The sequence below is a fragment of the Haematobia irritans genome, chromosome 1, assembly GCF_050003625.1.
Source record: "Haematobia irritans isolate KBUSLIRL chromosome 1, ASM5000362v1, whole genome shotgun sequence".
NCBI classification, from domain to species: domain Eukaryota; kingdom Metazoa; phylum Arthropoda; class Insecta; order Diptera; family Muscidae; genus Haematobia; species Haematobia irritans.
Genome location: NC_134397.1, coordinates 99,184,516 through 99,209,320, shown reverse-complemented (window position 1 = coordinate 99,209,320; position 24,805 = coordinate 99,184,516). Strand labels below are relative to the sequence as shown.

The 24,805-nt window shown below is 36.2% G+C and overlaps 1 protein-coding gene and 1 long non-coding RNA gene across 2 annotated transcripts in view; both read right to left on the bottom strand.

The window, feature by feature from the left end:
- Nucleotides 1-24,805, bottom strand: part of LOC142229202 (uncharacterized) — a gene marked incomplete at its 3' end in the record, with an annotated part of 297,563 nt that overhangs the window by 98,064 nt on the left and 174,694 nt on the right.
- On the bottom strand, nucleotides 7,003-7,615 carry LOC142240425 (uncharacterized). The gene is made up of 3 exons (XR_012723271.1): nucleotides 7,537-7,615; nucleotides 7,377-7,469; nucleotides 7,003-7,306 (listed from the first exon to the last, which is right to left on the bottom strand). It is a non-coding gene; the product is annotated as an uncharacterized LOC142240425 (long non-coding RNA).

The window sequence follows — 24,805 nt, the reverse complement described above, 5'->3', positions numbered from 1 at the left end:
TCAATTTTATACATTTTTAAAATTTTACCTTTCACCTGGACGGAGAATCGAACCGAGGACCATACAGTTTGTAAGCCAACACACTATCCACTGGGCTATGTAGCTGTTATAGTCACCTGTAGACAATTATCGTTATAAGTTACTTTTATATAGTATAGTTTGCAGCGCCCACGAGCCCATGCAAACATAACATTATTTAACCGAAACATACATTTGTTGACCACGTGGAGCAGTGGTTAGTTAGCATGTCTGCCTTACATGCAAAGGGTCGTGGGTTCAATCCCTGCTCCGACCGAACCAAATTTTTTTGTTATTTTACAAATTTATATTTATACTACTCGTATATTAAATTTTTATAATGAATCTTCGAAATGTGATTTATTAAAGATTTACAGTCAGAATCAGTGCTTGATATAAAAGAAATGGACTGAGCTTTTGGATAAAATATAATTTTTTATTGCAAAAATAACAATTTTGTAACAAAAAACGGTTTTTGGTATAAAAGTTTGAAATTTTGGCAGGTATTCAAAAATTCTAACAAAATAAGAACGCGGAGTCGAGTATAAACATACATAAATAATTTTATAATATACACATAAATTTATTTAGGCGTCTATTATTCAACCGTCGAACTGAACGGACGTGTTTTCTAATAGCGGAGGACTTCATCGTAATAAGTACTTATTACGAATTTCACGTGTGGTGGAAATAATAAACCACCATGCAGCGAAATTCAAAGTCATCCACTGGGTTGCTAACTTCAGGGCCCAGTGGACGGGTAACGACTGAAGTTATAAATTTGGGCAGCGACCAAGAGTCAGGCCCAATTAGTCGACCTGTAGACGGGTCGACTGGCGGTGACACTTTGGCCAGTCGAACCTTTTCTAAGGTGACGACATCAAAAGGAGGCAATCCCTCTCGAAAGAGATTCAAGGAACGAAGAAATGCTTTGTTTATCCTAAAGAAATTAGGATCAGTCGACCCAAGCACGTTGTCGGCTAAGCAAAGCGATTCCTTAAAATGGGCTCAAGGAATTCTTGAAGCTGGAAAAAGGGAACGATCACCGGATGAGCTACCATCCTCTAAACGGGATCAAAGATCGTTTGCCTCAGTTGCAAAAGACAGCCTTGTGATGGCTATTATTAATAAAGGAGCATTGGACGGTATGATTCCAAGGCAAAAATGGGGGGAAATTGAGAACGCGATGTCTGGTGTCTACTCAGAGGTGCGAAAAAAGTTTCCCGGACCAAGTCCTCGACGGCAAGATGCTGGATGGTATCAAGGACGATATAAGTTAATAGCTTTTGCAGACCAGAGGTCTATGGATTGCTTTAAAGCTGCATTGATGCTAATTGGTGAAGTTTGGGAAGGAGCCGCTTTGGAGTTAGTCGATAAAAAAGACATACCGGCTAAACCTAGAGCACATGCATGGATACCGGCAAACCCTCCTGATCCTGAGTCAATACTAGAGAGACTAAAAGAATGTAACCCAGATGTTCCAACCGCCGATTGGAAGGTTGGTCGTTTGGATGAGGTGGATGGACCAAGACGACATGCGGTGTTTATATTAAACATAGAGTCGCTGCCACATCTAGCCCAGACCCAAGGACGCGTAAGTTATGGCTTTCATGATATCCATATGAAGGTATACAAAAGCGATCAGCCAAAGGATACCGAAACGGACAAGCCTCCGGTAGAGTCAGCAGTGAAAAAGTCTCCTAGCGAAGCCGAAGGAGACATAAAACCTGCAGGCTATGGCGAAAATCATATGCGGGAAGTTTCTACAGGCTCAAGCCTCACCAAAGCTGAACCGCGGATTGTTGCGAGAGTGACCGAGATCTGTGAAGAGGAAGCCCTTGATGACTCAATTGAAGCGGCTGATGTGACGGTGGTTGAAAATTTGGATGGTTCTACGGTTCCTCCAGATAAATCTTCACCATTGTAAGGCCGCTTGTGCTGCCTTAAAAGTTCTCCTGATGAAAGGAGACATAGATATAGTTCTTATTCAAGAACCATACATATATAAGAACAAGATCTGTGAATTAAGCACTCCGGGTTTCAAACTTTTGCATAATACCGGTAACGATATAAATCGAGCATGTATAATTGCTAAAAACGAACTAAACTTGTTTCTGCTTCCTTCATTGAGCAATGCAGACACTGTCGTAGCCAGTCTGGAGATATCCACATGCAAATATTGGGTATCTTCGGTCTACATGGGACATGATAGGGATATGCCACCCTGTGCCGTTAAGACCTTAGTTGAGGAGTCACTAAAAACAAAGACAAAACTCATTATGGGATGCGATGCAAATGCACATCATAGTATTTGGGGAAGTAGTGATACTAATGCAAGGGGAGAGTCGCTAATAGAGTTTATTTTGCGTACTAACCTGGTAGTTTGCAATAAGGGAGATGCACCAACCTTCGTCACCAGGAACAGACAAGAGGTTTTGGACGTAACGTTGACCTCTCCGGAACTGCATGATAAGATATCTGAGTGGCAAGTTTTGAGGGAACATAGCTTCTCAGATCATCGCTACATCAGTTTCAGATTGGCTGTTCGTACTTCAAAGACCATATTTCCGCCAAATGTTAGGAAAGCTGATTGGAATAGGTATAGGGAATCGTTCAATTTGATGATACCGGAAGTGCCGGAGACAAATATGAGCACTGTGCAAGATATCGAACACGCAGTGGAGCGGATTACTAAGGCCTTCAACATTTCACTGAAAGCTGCATGCCCTAGAGGAAAGCCAAGGGGAAAAAATCGGCCGCCATGGTGGACTACGGAGTTAAGTAATATGAGGAAATCCTGCAGGAAGCTCTTTAACAAAGCAAAGTCCACAAGAGCTCCGGAGGATTGGGACACTTACAAGATGAATCTGAGAGAATATAAACGAGAACTGAGAAGGTCTCAACAAAACTCTTGGGATGATTACTGTAGCAGTATTGAGAATACGTCAGAGGCTTCCAGACTACGGAAGGTACTAGCATCCACTAACACCGCTCCAGGTTTCATTAAAACATCGGAGGGAAATTGGACAACGTCCAGTGAGGAGACGTTGGAGGTACTTTTGGACACACACTTCCCTGGAAATCAGACGGTGGAACCATGTTCCGGCGGTGTAACAGAGGCTCAGCGATCATTTCCTATCGAGGAAATTGTGTCGGAATCTAGAATAAAATGGGCTTTAAATAGCTTTGGACCATTCAAATCCCCCGGACCTGATGGAATTACTCCGGCGGAGTTACAGGCAGTGGCTGAAAGAATTATCCCCTGGTTGACGGTGATATATAAACAATGTGTAAACTTAGCATATATTCCAGAAAAGTGGAGGGAAACAAAAGTCGTCTTCATACCTAAAGCAGGAAAAGCCTCTCACTCGAGTGCGAAGGATTTCCGACCAATCAGCTTATCCTCATTCCTACTTAAGACCCTGGAGAGGATGATAGACATGTATCTTAGAACTAGCGTGGATTCAGGTTTGCTCTCGAAACGACAGCATGCATACTCGAAGGGCAGGTCTACTGAGACCGCATTGCATGAACTGGTCAGCTTTATTGAAAGCTCACTATCTGTCAAAGAATACACAATCGTGGCGTTTCTAGACATCGAAGGGGCGTTCAATAATGTCCATCCGAGCTCGATATTAAATGGACTGAAAACTCTGAATGTTGATCCAGGTATACTTAGGCTGTTAGACGAACTTCTAATGAAGAGACGTATTGCAGCCACACTAGGGCAAGCAAACATACAAAGGTATGTGAACAGAGGCACTCCCCAAGGAGGAGTTCTATCACCTCTTCTTTGGAATGTTGCTATAAACAACCTTTTGGTTTCTCTAGAAAAAGAAAGGATAAAAGTAGTGGCATACGCAGATGATGTGGCGCTAGCAGTCAGGGGAAAATTCCCATCCACAATCAGAGATATTATACAGAGAGCTCTCCGGATGACTGAGAAATGGGCGAAAGATAATGGTCTTGGTGTAAATCCAGCAAAGACAGAAATAGTCATGTACTGCAAAGATCGCAAAACTCCCACGGTTAGGCCCATTTCCTTAGGGGGTACTGAAATTCCCTTTGGTGAGTGTGCAAAATACCTTGGCGTTATTTTGGACAGGAAGCTGAATTTTAGGCTTAATATTGAAGAGAGGGCGAGAAAAGCCACGGTAGCTTTGTACTCGTGCAAAAAGGCAATAGGGAAAAAGTGGGGACTAAGACCAAAAATTGTGCATTGGCTATACACGGCAGTGGTTAGACCTATAATGCTATATGGTGTTGTAGTCTGGTGGCCGGCACTTCAGAAACCGACTTCTTTAGATAAAGTTCAGCGTATGGCGAGCTTATGTATCTCAGGCGCATTTAGTAAGACAGGAACAGACTCCCTTAATGTCATGCCAAAATGTCTAAAGGCAATAGATGCCTTTAGACATTTTGGCCAAACAGTCAGCTGCAATAACGGCTGTGCGGTTGCGCGAGCTATCGCTATGGTCGGAAAAAATGTACGGTCATAGTTCGGTCCTCAAAGTAATGCCAGATGTGCCTAACGTAGTGGATTACACCCTGGCAAAACCACTTTTCGACAAAAAGTTTGAAACTCTAATTCCCAACAGTGAGGCGTGGTGTACACAGACCCCGGGGAATAAAAGATATATAGATTTCTATACTGATGGCTCCAAATTGAATGGACAAGTGGGGTTCGGAGTATATTCTAAAGATCTGGAAATTCGAATAGCGAAAAGATTACCTAATCACTGTAGTGTTTTTCAGGCTGAAATATTGGCAATAAGAGAGGTGGTGAATTGGCTGAGAAGTAATGTTCCAACAAATATTGGCATTAATATATACTCAGACAGTCAACCTGCAATAAAATCCTTGGACTCTGTGTTCCTTAACTCAAAAACGGCCATAGACTGCCGCAAATCTCTCAACGAGATGGCTGAGCAGTACAATATTCACCTAATATGGGTGCCTGGTCATAGGAACATACCGGGGAACTGTGAAGCAGATGTGTTAGCAAGGCTAGGAACTACCTTACATATTCCAGGGGAACTAGAATCTGTTGGTATGCCTCTGGCCACCTGCAAGCTCTTACTGCGTGAGAAGGCTGTTATGATGGCCAATATTCGATGGGAAAATTGCAAGGGTTGTAACGACACCAAGCAAATATGGCCCCATTTAAATTTAAACCGCACACTAGATATGCTAGTGTTCTCAAGGCGTCAGATAACACTCCTAATATCTGCTATAACGGGTCGCTGCCTGATAGGCGAATTTGCAAAAACTATAGGTGCCAATTATAATGACTATTGTATAAGCTGTCATGACGTGGAGGAAAAGGAATCAATTAAACACCTCTTGTGTGAGTGTCCTGCTTTTTGTGTAAGGCGTAAGCGAATTTTAGGAGCATATAGCTTTAGATTACTGGCTGACATGGAAAACGTTTACTTAAGCAGTTTGTTAATGTTTTTGGAGCAATCTGGTTGGTTCCACAAAAGTAAATAATAGAGAAGGTTCAGTGGTTAAGACTAGAAGTGTCCATATGTAATAGGTACTTTTAGTTAAATGTGGTATCACAATGGACTGAATAGTCTAAGTGAGCCTGAAATTTAATCGGGCTGCCACTTTAACCTAACCTAACCTAGGCGTGAACAGTTTATTAACATCATTTAAATGCATTTAAAACTTATGTTTTGTACTTAATTTCATTTTACTTTTAAGGCCGCTATTAAGTTAGCATTTTCGCTCTAAAATGACCCTGTTTTGCCTTTTAAATTTCTTTAATAATTTATTTTAAAGAAAATAAACTTTTTCAATTGTTTTAGCTGCAAAACTCGAACTTAATGCCCGCTTTTATATTTTCCTTTCCTTTTTCATTTTACTGCCCCAACTCTAACAAGTATATACGGCCGTAAGTTCGGCCAGGCCGAATCTTATGTACCCTCCACCATGGATTGCGTAGGAACTTCTACTAAAGGCTGTCATCCACAATCGAATTACTTGGGTTGCGATAACACTTGCCGATGGCAAGGTATCGTAAAACTTTTTAACACTGTCTTCTAAATTGTAAGTTAGCCCATACGGGGTATATATTAAACAAAAAAAGGCCGATTAAATACGTATATAATCTAGTTTGACAAAATTTTCTATAGAAATAAAATTTTGACAAAATTTTCTATAGAAATGAAACCTTGACAAAATTTTCTATAGAAATAAAATTTTGACAAAATTTTCTATAGAAATAAAAATTTGACAAAATTTTCTATAGAAATAAAAACTTGACAAAATTTTCTATAGAAATAAAATGTTGACAAAATTTTCTATGGAAGTAAAATGTTGACAAAATTTTCAATAGCAATACAATTTTGACAAAAATTTCTATAGAAATAAAATGTTGACAAAATTTTGTATAGAAATGAAATTTTGACAAAATTTTGTATAGAAATAAAATGTTGACAAAATTTTCTACAGAAATAAATTTTTTACAAAATTTTCTATAGAAATTAAATTTTGACAAACATTTCTATAGAAATAAACTTTTGATAAAACTTTCTATAGAAATGAAATTTTAACAAAACTTTCCATAGTAATAAAATTTGACAAAATTTTCTATGGAAATAAAGTTTTGGTAGATTACACCGAAAAAAAAGTTTACTATTGTTTACGAAAAATGAACTAACCCATAGTAAGAATGACCATGATTTGGCGCCAAAGATTTTTTTCATCTAGATAAGTTCATGATTTTCTTATAAATAAGTTTATGTATTGCATCGTATTTTAGTTCATTCTTACTACGCTGAGGGAAGAGTGTACTTACACTCATTCAAAATATTCCTGCTATCCGGAAAAATGAACAAGTTTTTTGGAATCCTATATTTAGAAATTGGTTTCAAATAAACTATTTATCAGTATAATTTTCAAAGAAGTAAATAAATTGAGGAATTAAAGGTACAACAAGCCTGTATACAACTAAGAAATTTTTCGTACAATATAAGACAATTTTTCATAACTACCAGTATTTTATTTCAAAAAATTATTATTATATTACATAAAACTATGGCTTATGATATACAATAAAAGAAATGTTTTTATTTGTACGCTGTATGTTGTTACTTTTCGGTAGTTAGTAATTGCTTCTTCAAAAGAGTAATATTCTATGTTAGTAGAATGAAACTAATTAATATGAATTTCCATTTTCTATCCATATGAAAGATATATGCCCTAAGTTGCTATTTTCATTTCATTTTTGTCCAATTTCACCGATTTTGCTAGTTTTTGTTGTGTGGATTTGCGTCATAAGCCTCTGAAGTTAAAAAGTTATATAAAATATAAAAATATTATCAAATTCTATGGTATTTTGATCTTTAACTTACAAGAGAATTTTCTTAGAGCAAATAGGGATATCAGCTTAGTTAGCATTAAACAGTAAGAAGGTTCCAAAAAATACCATTAGATTTGCTGTCATCCTGCAAAGGAAAATTATTTTTAATAAATAGAAATTTTGGCTTTATTACAAATGGACGAAAAACTTACCACATTGAAAAAAAATCATCCAATTACTACATTAGTGGAATCATATCCATGCACAAATGGGACATTTTTGAAATCCTTCTCAGAATATAAATGAAATAAAAATATTATAAAATTAGATATAATTTCCACTTGTCAATATAGCATTTAGTATTTATGGTGGATATTAAGTTCGAGTTTAGTGGCTAAAATCCCAATTTTTCATGATTAGTTTTCTTTAGAAATACATGGGAACAAAATTGAACCGTTTTTGTGTTCATTTAAAATTTATATCAAGTTTTTAGTAATTTGAGGTTGCTGAATCCAAATTTACACTTGTTTTTTTAAGAGCTCGACTTTTTGAGATATACGGTTATGTTCAAAATTAAGGGACTTCCGCTATATATATTGGAATAACTTGAAAACAATTCATCATATTTATTAAAAAATTAAAAAACAGCGTTCTACATAAGCTTAAAAACGATTTTCTGTTCTTAATCGTGTAATCCATTTAAAGAATATAAACTTTATAAAAAACTTGTTTCGAGCTATTCTCCATCAAGTTATATTTAAATTTGCATCGAAGGCGTATAATTTTATACTTTTCTTACTGATTTATTTCTGATTTTAGCACCTAAACTCGAACTTAGTACACACCTTAAGGACTCGCTATAACATAAAAATATAGACTCAAAAAATTGTACTGTGATCCAGATGTAGAGTAAATATAGATCATTTTATTACCACTCATTATGAATATTTTTATGTAAACCAATTTAAAACCGCACTAATTTCGAATTATTAATAGAAATATACAGTTTCTTAATATGTGATTTATTTTAGAGTTATTTATTTTTTATCAATATAAAGTGTTTTTGTTTTCTCTAACATCACACCATTCACTTATCAGTTTCTAAAATGTTACGAAATAAATGTATTTTTATTAATAAACACAAATACCGCACGCAAGCGCACCACGTGTGCGCTTCATAAATGCATCAACAGAACTGAATGCACCAATAAAACTCAAAGACACAAATAGTCATAAAGGACACATATGTAAAGAAAAACAACTCCACACACACATGATCCCTTTCTGATCTCGCTATTGCAACAAAACAACTATCACCACAAAAGATATCAACAACACACATTCCATAACATCATCGCAATAACAAACACAAACAAAAAAAAAAAAAGATGATGCAATAATTTCATAATTTCTTCTCACTTCAATTTCCAGTATCACGTTTATTGATTAGTTGGTATTCTATCTATAGGATAAGGTAAAATATATTCAAAATTTACGAGGAATCCATAGAAAATTATATACACCCGTCAAGGATTAAATTAACTACTTTTTATTCTACTTTATCTAAAATTTTCAATGTGAGGAAATATACTCCAACTTATAGTAAAAACCGAAATAAGCTGTAGGAAGCCGCCATACGAATCGGTACTGTGGTTAAGTTAATTTTTACTATAAAAATTTTTTTCCATACAAAAATATTTCTTAGTAAATTGTCCACATTTCGTAGTAAGATTTTTATATTGCCTATGTCTTTTTATAATACAATCAACGATGCATTAACTATTGTATTGGAAATTTATTTAAGGAAAAATCCGTCCCATTTCGTAGTTAGTGAACTAAAAAACATTTACTGAATTTTTATAAGTTTTCCTTTAGCTAAGTTAATTTTCGCAGTGGTTACGAAAAATGAACTATATTACAGTAAATTTTTTGAACTATGTGGAAGTTAAACTGGTCCTAAAATTAACAAGACACCTTTTTTTCTGTGTACAAAATTTTCTATAGAAATAAAATTTTGACAAAATTTTCTATGGAAATAAAATTTTGACAAACATTTGTATAGAAATAAACTTTTGACAAAACTTTCTATAGAAATGAAATTTTGACAAAACTTTCTAAAGTAATAAAATTTGACAAAATTTTTTATGGAAATAAAGTTTTGGTAGATTGTTTTTGGCGATATGGACTAATTTTTATGTAATAAGTCATAGGCTATATATAACTAAAGACCGATATGGACCAATTTTTACATGGCTGTTAGAGGCCATATATTGACAAAATGTACCAAATTTCAACCGTATCGGATGACTTTTGCTCCTGCAAGAGGTTCCGGACGTCAAATCTGGGGACGGTTTATATGGGAACTATATATAATTATGGACCGATATGGACCAATTTTTGCATGGTTGTTAGAGACCATATACTAACACCATGTACCAAATTTCAACTGGATCGGATGAATTTTGCTCTTCCAAGAGGCTCCGGAGGTCAAATCTGGGGATCGGTTTATATGGGGGCTATATATAATTATGGACCGATATGGACCAATTTTTGCATAGTTATTAGAGGCCGTAAACTAACATCAGGTACCAAATTTCAACCGGATCGGATGAATTTTGCCCCTCCAAGAGGTTCCGGAGGTCAAATCTGGGGATCGGTTTATATGGGGGCTATATATAATTATGGACCGATATGGACCAATTTTTGCATGGTTGTTAAAAACCGTATACTAAGACCACGTACTAAATTTCAACCGGATCGGATGAATTTTGCTCCTCCAAGAGGCTCCGGTGGTCAAATCTGGGAATCGGTTTATATGGGAGCTATATATAATTATGGACCGATATGGACCAATTTTTGCATGGTTGTTAGAGGCCGTATACTAACATCAGGTACCAAATTTCAACCGGATCGGATGAATTTTGCCCCTCCAAAAGTCTCCGGAGGTCAAATCTGGGGATCGGTTTATATGGGGGCTATATATATTTATGGACCGATATGGACCAATTTTTGCGTGGTTGTTAGAGACCGTATACTAAGACCACGTACAAAATTTCAACCGGATCGGATGAATTTTGCTGCTCCGGGAGGCTCCCCAAGCCAAATTTGGGGATCGGTTTATATGGGGGCTATACGTAAACGTGGTCCGATATGGCCCATTTTCAATACCATCCGACCTACATCAATAACAACTACTTGTGCCAAGTTTCAAGTCGATAGCTTGTTTCGTTCGGAAGTTAGCGTGATTTCCACAGACGGACGGACAGCCGGACAGACGGACGGACGGACAGACGGACAGACGGACGGACGGACGGACATGCTTAGATCGACTCAGAATTTCACCACGACCCAGAATATATATACTTTATGGGGTCTTAGAGCAATATTTCGATGTGTTACAAACGGAATGACAAAGTTAATATACCCCCATCCTATGGTGGAGGGTATAAAAAGAGTATAGTGCCCTTTCGTTCTTTTTATGTAGATCCCTTTGTAATTTTTGTATATTTTCCACCGTTTTTTTTAATTTCCTTTGCATGAATATTTTGACTTACTCCTCGTACATTCCGATTTCTTTTAACGAACCAAGAAAAAATTGTGCCCATAATGCCAAAATGATAAACAAAACACATGTCCACATATACATAAAATGCTGCTCTCAAGGCGAAAACACAAGCTTGGTTCCGAATGTCTATTCTCTTTACTCCGAATACTCATACTAATATTCAAATTAAAAAATATTTAGACATGTCCAATGTTTGGCCTTATCATAAAACAGTTTTCCGAAACAACATACGAGCGGTTTCACAGAAATTGCTCTCTTTTTATTATCTAGCTGTGTTATGTTGATATCTTTTGTTAACCCTCCCGGTTTCCCCATTATCTTTCGCCCATTTCTCAGTCATCTGGAGAGCTCTCTGTATAATATCTCTGATTGTGGATGGGAATTTTCCCCTGACTGCTAGCGCCACATCATCTGCGTATGCCACCACTTTTATCCTTTCTTTTTCTAGGGAAACCAGAAGGTTGTTTATAACAACATTCCAAAGAAGAGGTGATAGAACTCCTCCTTGGGGAGTGCCTCTGTTCACATACCTTTCCGTCTCCTTATTAGAAGTTCGTCTAACAGCCTAAGTATACCTGGATCAACATTCAGAGTTGTCAGTCAATTTAATATCGAGCTTGGATGGACATTATTGAACGCCCCTTCGATGTCTAGAAACGCCACGATTGTGTATTCTTTGACAGATAGTGAGCTTTCAATAAAGCTGACTAGTTCATGCAATGCGGTCTCAGTAGACCTGCCCTTCGAGTATGCATGCTGTCGTTTCGAGAGCAAACTTGAATCCACGCTAGTTGTAGGATACATGTCTATCATCCTCTCCAGGGTCTTAAGTAGGAATGAGGATAAGCTGATTGGTCGGAAATCCTTCGCACTCGAGTGAGAGGCTTTTCCTGCTTTAGGTATGAAGACGACTTTTGTTTCCCTCCACTTTTCTGGAATATATGTTAAGTTTATACATCGTTTATATATCACCGTCAACCAGGGGATAATTCTTTCAGCCACTGCTTGCAATTCCGCCGGAGTAATTCCATCAGGTCCGGGGGATTTGAATGGTCCAAAGCTATTTAAAGCCCATTTTATTCTAGATTCCGACACAATTTTCTCGATAGGAAATGACCGCTGAGTTTCTGTTACACCGCCAGAACATGGTTCAACCGTCTGATTTCCAGGGAAGTGTGTGTCCAATAGTACCTCCAACGTCTCCTCACTGGACGTTGTCCATTTTCCCTCCGATATTTTAATGACGGACATGCTTAGATCGACTCAGAATTTCACCACGACCCAGAATATATATACTTTATGGGGTCTTAGAGCAATATTTCGATGTGTTACAAACGGAATGACAAAGTTAATATACCCCCATCCTATGGTGGAGGGTATAAAAAGAGTATAGTGCCCTTTCGTTCTTTTTATGTAGATCCCTTTGTAATTTTTGTATATTTTCCACCGTTTTTTTTAATTTCCTTTGCATGAATATTTTGACTTACTCCTCGTACATTCCGATTTCTTTTAACGAACCAAGAAAAAATTGTGCCCATAATGCCAAAATGATAAACAAAACACATGTCCACATATACATAAAATGCTGCTCTCAAGGCGAAAACACAAGCTTGGTTCCGAATGTCTATTCTCTTTACTCCGAATACTCATACTAATATTCAAATTAAAAAATATTTAGACATGTCCAATGTTTGGCCTTATCATAAAACAGTTTTCCGAAACAACATACGAGCGGTTTCACAGAAATTGCTCTCTTTTTATTATCTAGCTGTGTTATGTTGATATCTTTTGTTAACCCTCCCGGTTTCCCCATTATCTTTCGCCCATTTCTCAGTCATCTGGAGAGCTCTCTGTATAATATCTCTGATTGTGGATGGGAATTTTCCCCTGACTGCTAGCGCCACATCATCTGCGTATGCCACCACTTTTATCCTTTCTTTTTCTAGGGAAACCAGAAGGTTGTTTATAACAACATTCCAAAGAAGAGGTGATAGAACTCCTCCTTGGGGAGTGCCTCTGTTCACATACCTTTCCGTCTCCTTATTAGAAGTTCGTCTAACAGCCTAAGTATACCTGGATCAACATTCAGAGTTGTCAGTCAATTTAATATCGAGCTTGGATGGACATTATTGAACGCCCCTTCGATGTCTAGAAACGCCACGATTGTGTATTCTTTGACAGATAGTGAGCTTTCAATAAAGCTGACTAGTTCATGCAATGCGGTCTCAGTAGACCTGCCCTTCGAGTATGCATGCTGTCGTTTCGAGAGCAAACTTGAATCCACGCTAGTTGTAGGATACATGTCTATCATCCTCTCCAGGGTCTTAAGTAGGAATGAGGATAAGCTGATTGGTCGGAAATCCTTCGCACTCGAGTGAGAGGCTTTTCCTGCTTTAGGTATGAAGACGACTTTTGTTTCCCTCCACTTTTCTGGAATATATGTTAAGTTTATACATCGTTTATATATCACCGTCAACCAGGGGATAATTCTTTCAGCCACTGCTTGCAATTCCGCCGGAGTAATTCCATCAGGTCCGGGGGATTTGAATGGTCCAAAGCTATTTAAAGCCCATTTTATTCTAGATTCCGACACAATTTTCTCGATAGGAAATGACCGCTGAGTTTCTGTTACACCGCCAGAACATGGTTCAACCGTCTGATTTCCAGGGAAGTGTGTGTCCAATAGTACCTCCAACGTCTCCTCACTGGACGTTGTCCATTTTCCCTCCGATATTTTAATGACACCTGGAGCGGTGTTAGTGGATGCTAGTACCTTCCGTAGTCTGGAAGCCTCTGACGTATTCTCAATACTGCTACAGTAATCAGTAATCGTTCATCAAATTGAACGATTCCCTATACCTATTCCAATCAGCTTTCCTAACATTTGGCGGAAATATTGCCACTCAGATATCTTATCATTCAGTTCCGGAGAGGTCAACGTGACGTCCAAAACCTCTTGCCTGTTTCTGGTGACGAAGGTTCGTGCATCTCCCCTATTGCAAACTACCAGGTTAGTACGCAAAATAAACTCTATTAGCGACTCTCCCCTTGCATTAGTATCACTACTTCCCCAAATACTATGATGTGCATTTGCATCGCATCCCATAATGAGTTTTGCCTTTGTTTTTAGTGACTCCTCAACTAAGGTCTTAACGGCACAGGGTGGCATCTCCCTATCATGTCCCATGTAGACCGAAGGTACCCAATAGTTGCATTTGAATATCTCCAGACTGGCTACGACAGTGTCTGCATTGCTCAATGAAGGAAGCAGAAACAAGTTTAGTTCGTTTTTAGCAATTATACATGCTCGATTTATATCGTTACCGGTATTATGCAAAAGTTTGAAACCCGGAGTGCTTCATTCACAGATCTTGTTCTTATATATGTATGGTTCTTGAATAAGAACTATATCTATGTCTCCTTTCATCATGAGAACTTTTAAGGCAGCACAAGCGGCCTTACAATGGTGAAGATTTATCTGGAGGAACCGTAGAACCATCCAAATTTTCATCCACCGTCACATCAGCCGCTTCAATTGAGTCATCAAGGGCTTCCTCTTCACAGATCTCGGTGACTTTCGCAACAATCCGCGGTTCAGCTTTGGTGAGGTTTGAGCCTGTAGAAACTTCCCGCATATGATTTTCACCATAGTCTGCAGGGTTTATGTCTCCTTCGGCTTCGCTAGGAGTTTTTTTCACTGCCGAAATCCTTTGGCTGATCGCTTTTGTATACCTTCATATGGATATCATGAAAGCCATAACTTACTTATGGATATCATGAAAGCCATAACTTACACGTCCGTTCTGTGCCTAACGTAGTGGATTACACCCTGGCAAAACCACTTTTCGACAAAATGTTTGAAACTCTAATTCCCAACAGTGAGGCGTGGTGTACACAGACCCCGGGGAATAAAAGATATATACACTCATAGAAAAAATCATGCACGGCGTGCTCATTTCAAAACGATTCGTTCATGAAAGTGAATCAACACACATGTGGTGTCAAACTGTGAACAGGCGGTGTCAATCTGACAACGATAAAATGACACCATGCGTTGTCAAAACAACAACCAGCGTTCATGATCTGACAACGTTATGGTTACGACTTTATAAACAAAATTAAAAAAAAAACTTCCGCTAGCGTGACCCGAACCTGTGTTTCCTGCACCATACGCGTTAACAGTCGCCTTAGCACATTGCACCACCGAGGGAGTTGCCATAATAACGTCTAACGATTATTTTAAGACTTTTCATGGCCAAAGAAAAACGAATGCCGTTCATGAAATTGTGAACGCCCGTGGACGAAATTGTGAACATTCCGTTTTGATTTTTTGTGAACGTTTCCGTTTCATTTTGTCACCGTCCGTTCACGACTATGGAACGTAATTTTTTCTATTAGTGTAGATTTCTATACTGATGGCTCCAAATTGAATGGACAAGTGGGGTTCGGAGTATATTCTAAAGATCTGGAAATTCGAATAGCGAAAAGATTACCTAATCACTGTAGTGTTTTTCAGGCTGAAATATTGGCAATAAGAGAGGTGGTGAATTGGCTGAGAAGTAATGTTCCAACAAATATTGGCATTCATATATACTCAGACAGTCAACCTGCAATAAAATCCTTGGACTCTGTGTTCCTTAACTCAAAAACGGCCATAGACTGCCGCAAATCTCTCAACGAGATGGCTGAGCAGTACAATATTCACCTAATATGGGTGCCTGGTCATAGGAACATACCGGGGAACTGTGAAGCAGATGTGTTAGCAAGGCTAGGAACTACCTTACATATTCCAGGGGAACTAGAATCTGTTGGTATGCCTCTGGCCACCTGCAAGCTCTTACTGCGTGAGAAGGCTGTTATGATGGCCAATATTCGATGGGAAAATTGCAAGGGTTGTAACGACACCAAGCAAATATGGCCCCATTTAAATTTAAACCGCACACTAGATATGCTAGTGTTCTCAAGGCGTCAGATAGCACTCCTAATATCTGCTATAACGGGTCGCTGCCTGATAGGCGAATTTGCAAAAACTATAGGTGCCAATTATAATGACTATTGTATAAGCTGTCATGACGTGGAGGAAAAGGAATCAATTAAACACCTCTTGTGTGAGTGTCCTGCTTTTTGTGTAAGGCGTAAGCGAATTTTAGGAGCATATAGCTTTAGATTACTGGCTGACCTGGAAAACGTTAACTTAAGCAGTTTGTTAATGTTTTTGGAGCAATCTGGTTGGTTCCACAAAAGTAAATAATAGAGAAGGTTCAGTGGTTAAGACTAGAAGTGCCCATATGTAATAGGTACTTTTAGTTAAATGTGGTATCACAATGGACTGAATAGTCTAAGTGAGCCTGAAATTTAATCGGGCTGCCACTTTAACCTAACCTAACCTACACGTCCTTGGGTCTGGGCTAGATGTGGCAGCGACTCTATATTTAATATAAACACCGCATGTCGTCTTGGTCCACCTCATCCAAACGACCAACCTTCCAATTGGCGGTTGGAACATCTGGGTTACATTCTTTTAGTCTCTCTAGTATTGACTCAGGATCAGGAGGGTTTGCCGGAATCCTTGCATGTGCTCTAGGTTTAGCCGGTAAGTCTTTTTCATCGACTAACTCCAAAGCGGCTCCTTCCCAAACTTCACCAATTAGCATCAATGTAGCTTTAAAGCAATCCATAGACCTCTGGTCCGCAAAAGCTATTAACTTATATCGTCCTTGATACCATCCACCATCTTGCAGTCGAGGACTTGGCCCGGGAAACTTTTTTCGCACCTCTGAGTAGACACCAGACATCGCGTTCTCAATTTCCCCCATTTTTGCCTTGGAATCATACCGTCCAATGCTCCTTTATTAATAATAGTCATCACAAGGCTGTATTTTACAACTGAGACAAACGATCTTTGATCCCTTTTAGAGGATGGCAGCTCATTCGGTGATCGTTCCCTTTTTCCAGCTTCAAGAATTGAGCCCATTTTAAGGAATCGCTTTGCTTAGCCGACAACATGCTTGGGTCGACTGATTCTAATTTCTTTAGGATAAACAAAGCATTTCTTCGCTCCTTGAATCTCTTTCGAGAGGGATTGCCTCCTTTTGATGTCGTCACCTTAGAAAAGGCTCGACTTGCCAAAGTGTCACCGCCCGTCGACCTGTCTACAGGTCGACTAATTGGGCCTGACTCTTGGTCGCTGCCAAAAATTATAACTTCAGTCGTTACCCGTCCACTGGGCCCTGAAGTTAGCAACCCAGTGGATGACTTTGAATTTCGATGCATGGTGGTTTATTTTTTCCACCACACGTGAAATTCGTAATAAGTACTTATTACGATGAAATACTCCGCTATTAGAAAACACGTCCGTTCAGTTCGACGGTTGAATAATTGCTCTTAAATATATTGTGTTTAAAAATTGTGCCCGAAACACATTTTGTTTATATCGGAACATATGAAAAACATTTTTTCTAACAGTGTATATACTGGCTAATGTATTTGGCTAAAAGGGACCAACATGAGCCTTCCTATGTCATCTGAGTTCACGCCTGCATTCCAAAAAATAGTCGCTAAATGATCCATTAAGGAAAAACAAAACCATATCCCAAAAGAGACATACAAAATATAAATATAAAAAGCCAAAAAGGCTACAACCTATCAAACTGAGCTCAAAGAGACCAAAATGTAATAAAATATACTTTCGTTTACGAAAATCATAAGAACACCCACAAAAGGGGTACAAAAACATACAATACATACCATACAATCCTTAAATCTCTCACTTGACCTAACCAACTAACAAAATGTCGAAAAATACTAACAACAAAATATTTCCTCTCTTCCACTAACAAATGTTTCCTTTCTATCGCTTGCCCGATCCCATCCAACTTATTCCTTACTCCCGAACTCTTCTCAATACTACAAGTTAACGAATATCTACTAACCTTACCTTATTGAATCCTACTAACACTCCAATAACTCAGTATATAGGAATAATCCTTATCTTTTTGTTTGAAAATTTAAATTTTTGATATAATATAAAATAAATTGTTCTCTTTAAATTAAGATTTGAGTTATCAAAATTAAACAAATTTAAAGTCAATTTTATGATATTTATTTGAAAAATTAAATACGATTTTAATTTACAGTTCCATATATCATTCTTTTCAAAACCTTCTAAAAGCTCTGTTTAAATTGTTTAAATTCTCTTTACATTAAATTCAATTATGTTATTTATCTAGAGAAATGTATTGGCTACTAAAAACCAAAATTTTCGAAATTCACTAAATATAACGGAAATTGTTAACATTTTGGCAATTTAGTTCGATTCTTGTTGTTTAAAGATAGTAATTTCATTAGTGTCATAAAATGTAATTTTCCTTTTCAAAATTTAACGAAATAACCTGTTGTTTTTACTTTGGAACTTTACAATCGACTTGATTGTATAAAAACTAGATTTAAGTCATTATCTTATAATTTATCTCTTTGTGCAAATGCACAAGCATACGTCGTGTTTAATCTGGACTCCCCAATTTTAACCATTCGTGATGGCTACGGCTGGATCATTAACGGCTACTTTAAACTGATCGTGATCGACTTGGAACGCTATGATAAGATCCTGGACCGATTAGAAACGGAAGCTGCTAAATTAAATGAGACAGATGGTATCCATGATGTCACCTCCTTCCAATTACAAAAAAATCGTACACAACTGATCGAACTAATAGGACCAAAAATCAACAGACATAGAATATCAATTAATTGGATTAGGTCTGCCTGGAAATGGATCGCTGGTTCTCCCGATGCTACAGATTGGGAAGAAATTTTTAAGAGCCAAAATTTCCTTACCACTAACAACAATTTGCAGTATAAAATAAATTCCGAAATTTTTGAAAAGACTAACAGTATTTTGCAGGTCATCAATGGAGTAATTACTTCCACCAATGAAATCTTGGGACATCATCATTTGGCTAAGTTCTCGCAAGAAGTCTATCACAAAATCTCAATCCTGAAGGACGATGTTGGAGAGCTTTTTAGAGCCTATCAGATGGCAAAGGCAGGAATCGTAAACAGTAACCTCCTGGACTTTCAAGAAGTCAATCAATTGATAAGTGAAATTGATGTACACCCATATAACAATGTTATCGAAGCCATGAGTATAGTAAACCATCGATATATACAAATGGCACTCACCTACTGTACAAGAGTGGCCCAAACGAAATTTAACCAACTTATCACACGATTCGTATTCAAAATGGTCAACGAGTTGAGCTACGCTATAAGACGATTTTGATGAGCAAAAACGAAGCATATGGAGTTAAGGGCGGATGTCTACATCTTTCGACAACCATGGTCTGAAGAGGACTGCCTGCCACGACTTCTGAAGGGTCGTCAAACTACCTGCCAGTATATAACAGATTTAAAGTCAAGCGTTGAAGTACTCAAGGAAGATACAATATTCCTGGATAATTTCAATGGCACAGTGTGGTCAGGTAACATTCCAAATTATCTTAATGGTTCGTTTATCTTACAGCTCGAAAACGCGACTATAATGGTGGACAATCAGACTTAATGGAGCACTAACAGTTCAGGAGTGCATATACTACCATCCGTGTTATTCTCTATTGCGAACAAGAGCCTGGGTGTGAACCTTGACCTCGTCCATCAGATGACCGTTGGAAACATACGACTTCTGTGATACCTGAAACAGAAGACTATTTGGTTTGCATCATCCGAAGCGATTGGACTACTAGTGATAGTGGCCTTTTTGATCATCATCTGGAAAAGGTTAACAAGGACCAAGAAGCTCCCCCAGATTAATTTAACGGCACAGACAATGAACTAGACGCTTTGCCAGCGATATACACCTGTGGGAAAGGTATGTCACAACTCAAAGGCAGCAAGTTTGTCATGAAGCGAAGCTACGGGGTAGGTTAGCAGAAGAACGGAATGGCAGTTGAGTTCGGGAACGGATTGGATAAAGTCTTAATTTCAAATGTAATACTTCTATATTTTGTTTATTAATTTGAAATATTTTTCCTTGTAATATTCATTAATAAATTATTTTATAAAGTTGTAAACCTAATTTCTTTTACTATTGCCAGTCGGAGGATATATATATATATATATATATATATATATATATATATATATATATATATATATATATATATATATATATATATATATATATATATATATATATATATATATATATATATATATATATATATATATATATATATATATATATATATATATATATATCCTCTCGACTACATTTGCGACAAAAATGTTCTCTGTGGTTCTTAAAATCTTTGTTTCGGGCAACCCAGAACCAAATTACAAGTTTTACATCTTTTTCAACACGTCTGCGGTTTCGCATTTCAATACACAACAAGTACATCTACACCCAGAAAAAAGTGCCTTCGAAACTAAAGGAAAAAATTTTCATCAATATAGTTTATCCATTTTATTTCCATTAAGGTAAATTTTTGTGAAAAATAATCAAATTTACTCGTTTCAGTAAAAAAATCCTAAACTGTAAGCAGTTAGGAATAGTTCATTAACTAGAATAAGGCATGGAATTTTACTTATACTATTTTCTTCGCTGGGTATAAGAATTTACTACTGAAAAAGAAAATTTTATTCACCGATAACAAAGCATTCGTAAAAATTAACAAAAACCGAACTAAAACCAAGTTTCCTCAAAATTAGTAAAATTTCTTATAAAATGATAATTGCGACTTCCTTTATAATAGAAAGTTTTTCATACATACGAACAACACTTGGCATAGAAAAATATTTTAGTTCATTCGTACTAAGAAGTATGCAATCCTTTCAAAACTTAAGGAAACACACTTGCTAGAATATAGGAAATTTTCCTAAATTTCTATTGTCTACCTGTAATCGATACCTGCCATCGTAATCGATGTGTTTGCGCGTGGGTGTAATCGATATATTTGCGCGTCGGTTGTTTTTTTAGTTGGAATCGCGTTGTTTTGGTATACGGAGAGATTGTTAAAAAATAATATGGTAAAATAATATAAGAAATAACAAATAAAATATATAAAATATTTGTTATTTTAAATTAGTGAGAAAAAATTTCTTTCATTTGTCTTCATTTTGGAATCTTCAATTATCAGGTAATATTCAGTGACGCTAACCTTTTGCAACAAAAATGTTTTATGATTTTTTATATTTGTAGGTATTGAAATTGTAAAAGGAGGACAAAATCGTTAGGCAGCAACTTATTAAAAGTGAAAAGTACAAGAAGAAGAAAAAGTGCGTTTTACAGTTGATAATATCACACGGAAATTGGAAATAGTGGAATAATAAACTAATATTTCAAAGAGATTCGATGCTGTTGATTCTTAATAAATATATTCAATATATTAATAAAACATGTCTTTTATTGAAGATAAAATTGCTTATAGAAATAAATAAAATTGTATTTAAAAACGAAGGTAAGCAGTTTTAATTATGAAGTAAAAGTTTTACCACAAATGTGTAAGATTTGTCGAAATGAATGAACAAATTTCAATAAAATCCTTCCATATATGAATTCAAATTAGTTAAATTTTTTCATTCTGTAGTATAGTGGTATATAAATATAGGAAAATGTTAACTAATATATGGAATGCATTATTCCTAATTTCTACGAAAATCACATCGTTCAAACAAATAAAAATGTCTTTGGCGCTATACGAAGTTCAACTTTCTTCACAATGAGTTCATTTTAACTTAAAGAAGGGGTCACTTTTTTCTGGGTGTACCACTGATTTGGGAAGTTAGTGGAATTTCCTTTTTCTGCCAATTTTGATTTACCACATATGATTGGATCTTAACTAAGTCGGAACCTATTTAATATGTCTCGATGGCAATAGTCTCGACTACATTTGCGAGAAAAATGTTCTCTGAGGTTCTTAAAATCCTTGTTTCGGGCAACCTATGAACCAAATTACAAGTTTTACATCTTTTCAACACGACTGACGTCACGACGTTTTTGCATTTCAATACACAACACATAACGCACAATAACCAATACTCTTATCATTGTAACACACAGTTGCTAACGATATTTAAAAACAACAGTTATAACAAAGAAAACGAAGAAAAGGCAAGAACTGGTGTTTTTTGCTTGAGTGACTATTTTTACAGTTAATTTATATATATATATATATATATATATATATATATATATATATATATATATATATATATATATATATATATATATATATATATATATATATATATATATATATATATATATATATATATATATATATATATATATATATATATATATATATATATATATATATATTTAACATGTCTCGATGGCAATAGTCTCGACTACATTTGCGAGAAAAATGTTCTCTGTGGTTCTTAAAATCTTTGTTTCGGGCAACCTATGAACCAAATTACAAGTTTTACATCTTTTCAACACGACTGACGTTTTTGCATTTCCATACACAACACATAACGCACAATAACCAATACTCTTATCATTGTAACACACAGTTGCTAACGATATTTAAAAACAACAGTTATATCAAAGAAAACGACGAAAAGACAAGAACTGGTGTTTTTTGCTTGAGTGACTATTTTTACAGTTAATTTAATAAAACAATTTCGCGCAAAAACGCGCAACATTTTATTACTTAATATAAAAGCCTAGGAATTGTAGTTTATTAATACATTAATATCCTAACGCCAAGTGACCCCATTCATATTTAAATATCCAAGAATATTTTGAAAATAGCCAAAATTTAGACACATTTTAAAATATTTGTCAAAATATTTATACACATTTTTCGTTTACACAATTTTGTAGAACAACGCTAAAATACCTGAGATTGAAGTAGTAGGTTAATACCAATTGTAATTCAATACTTTTAATGGGTTTTGGGGATTTTTAATGGGTTTAAGTCCGTTAAGTAAACAAATAGCACAGTGGGGTGGATAGTATAATTTGAGAAATAATTTTTTTTATTTTTGAATTTAATGGGTTTGAGGACGTTAAGTAAATAAGATCGGCATTCGGTGGGTCTGTGTATGAAATTTTAATGGGTTTGAGGACTTTAATGGGTTTGAGTCCGTTAGGTAAACAATGTCAGAGTGGGTGGGGATGTAAAAATGTACTATGTTTTTAGGATTTTTAATGGGTTTGAGGACGTTGAGTAAACATTCCCATGGTGTGTTTGTTTATGAAAATTAAATGGGTTGGAGAACTTTAATGTGTTTGAGGATGTTAAGTAAAGATTCCCACGGCGGGATATGGAAGTTCAATGGTTGATAAAGTATAAAAGTTGGTCGTTATATTTCATGCTAATCAGAATATATTATGTATTGAAATTATTGAGAGATAATAACGGATAACGGAGATTTTGATTGCTGATTTTAACAAGAAAAATTTGAAGAAAATTATTCACTTGAAGGATATGGAGGCGCAGAAGAACTATGAGATCATTGGGTGTGAATAGAACTTCTACAAATTATGGTGAATCGGTGGTTCTCAATCTGAAGGAGGATGATCAGATGTTTTATTTGTCGAAGAGGTTCAACATAGTGAGCAACGAATCCATTGAATGTTTAAGTGGGGGAAAATTCTCGATATCAAGAAAACCTCTTTCCGAAGAGGAAGATTCTCCTAGCAGATTGGAGTTGAAGCAATGTTCGTCTGAGGATGCTTTTTATATATCATACTAACAAATGTATTACAATGAGTAACAGACAAGATAAATAAATATTATTTTTATAAATAAAAAAAAAATAAATGAAAAAATTTTTTAATTTTCACAATTATTTTCTGAAAGAATTTGTATAGAAAAGACCCATGGTGCATCTCTGTGCAAAATGGCAAACATTGGGTCGCACATATGTATTTTTGGAGTATGGTGTGGTCATCGAAGAATATGATGTTGTTGGGTTTTTTGTTCTAAATTTCTGTCGCGAAATTGGACGGCTAATTATGTGTCATGGAATTTTGTTCTCAGATGATTGTTTACGTATATCTGCAAGACTTGTTTCGTACGTCTTAGATCCCTCTGTTCGGGTTTGTTGCAATTGTGTAGCAGATACAATGAATATGTTTATTTTACATTGCAATCGATATTAACCGAGTATTGAATTCAAGGAGTTTGAAGAGTGAATGTCCTTTGTTTTGTTTTGTGTTTTTTTTGTGACGTAATATTTGAGACTTATATGACTGATATGAATATGGTTTCATTTGATCTCATTAAGTTGTTTACACGAATTTGTCAAGATCTTGGTTTTGTTCAATTTCAATCAGTTTGATTGAAAGTTTGTGTATGTGTGGCATGTGGAGTGTAGTTGTATGACCAATCGTAGCCTTGACTTCGAAATTGTCGCTGGATTCTTTATTATTTTTTCTTTTTGCTGATTTGTGATTATCCAAGAACTATAGACCCAGAATCACAGAAAAAATCCAATGAGAAAAAAAACAAAGATACTAACCATACCCAACAGTGTAAAAATTTTGGTTTAAGTAAAAATGAATGTTTTATTTGATGGTAGCGTTAATTAGCGCACAGAAATAGTCAGTTAAACATGGATCGATTTCACCGTGAAGATGCTCGTTTGGAAACTTTCGATATTTGGCCCGCAGATTATATAAGCAGAAATGTGTTGGCAACGACGGGGATGTTTTATATAGGAGAAGCAGATATTGTTAAGTGTTATTTCTGTAAAATCGAAATATACTCCTGGAAACAAACAGATGACCCATTATCTGAACATCAGCGTTGCCAGAATTGTTTCACCAAAAACCGCTAGATTTGCCCAAAAATATAGCTAAAAAATTCTAAAAAATAGCTAGAAAATAAGCTAATTTGTTTTGTATAAAAAGTCACATTTTTTATTGAAATTTAATAAACTTAAAGGCTTTATTTCACTTAAAAAGC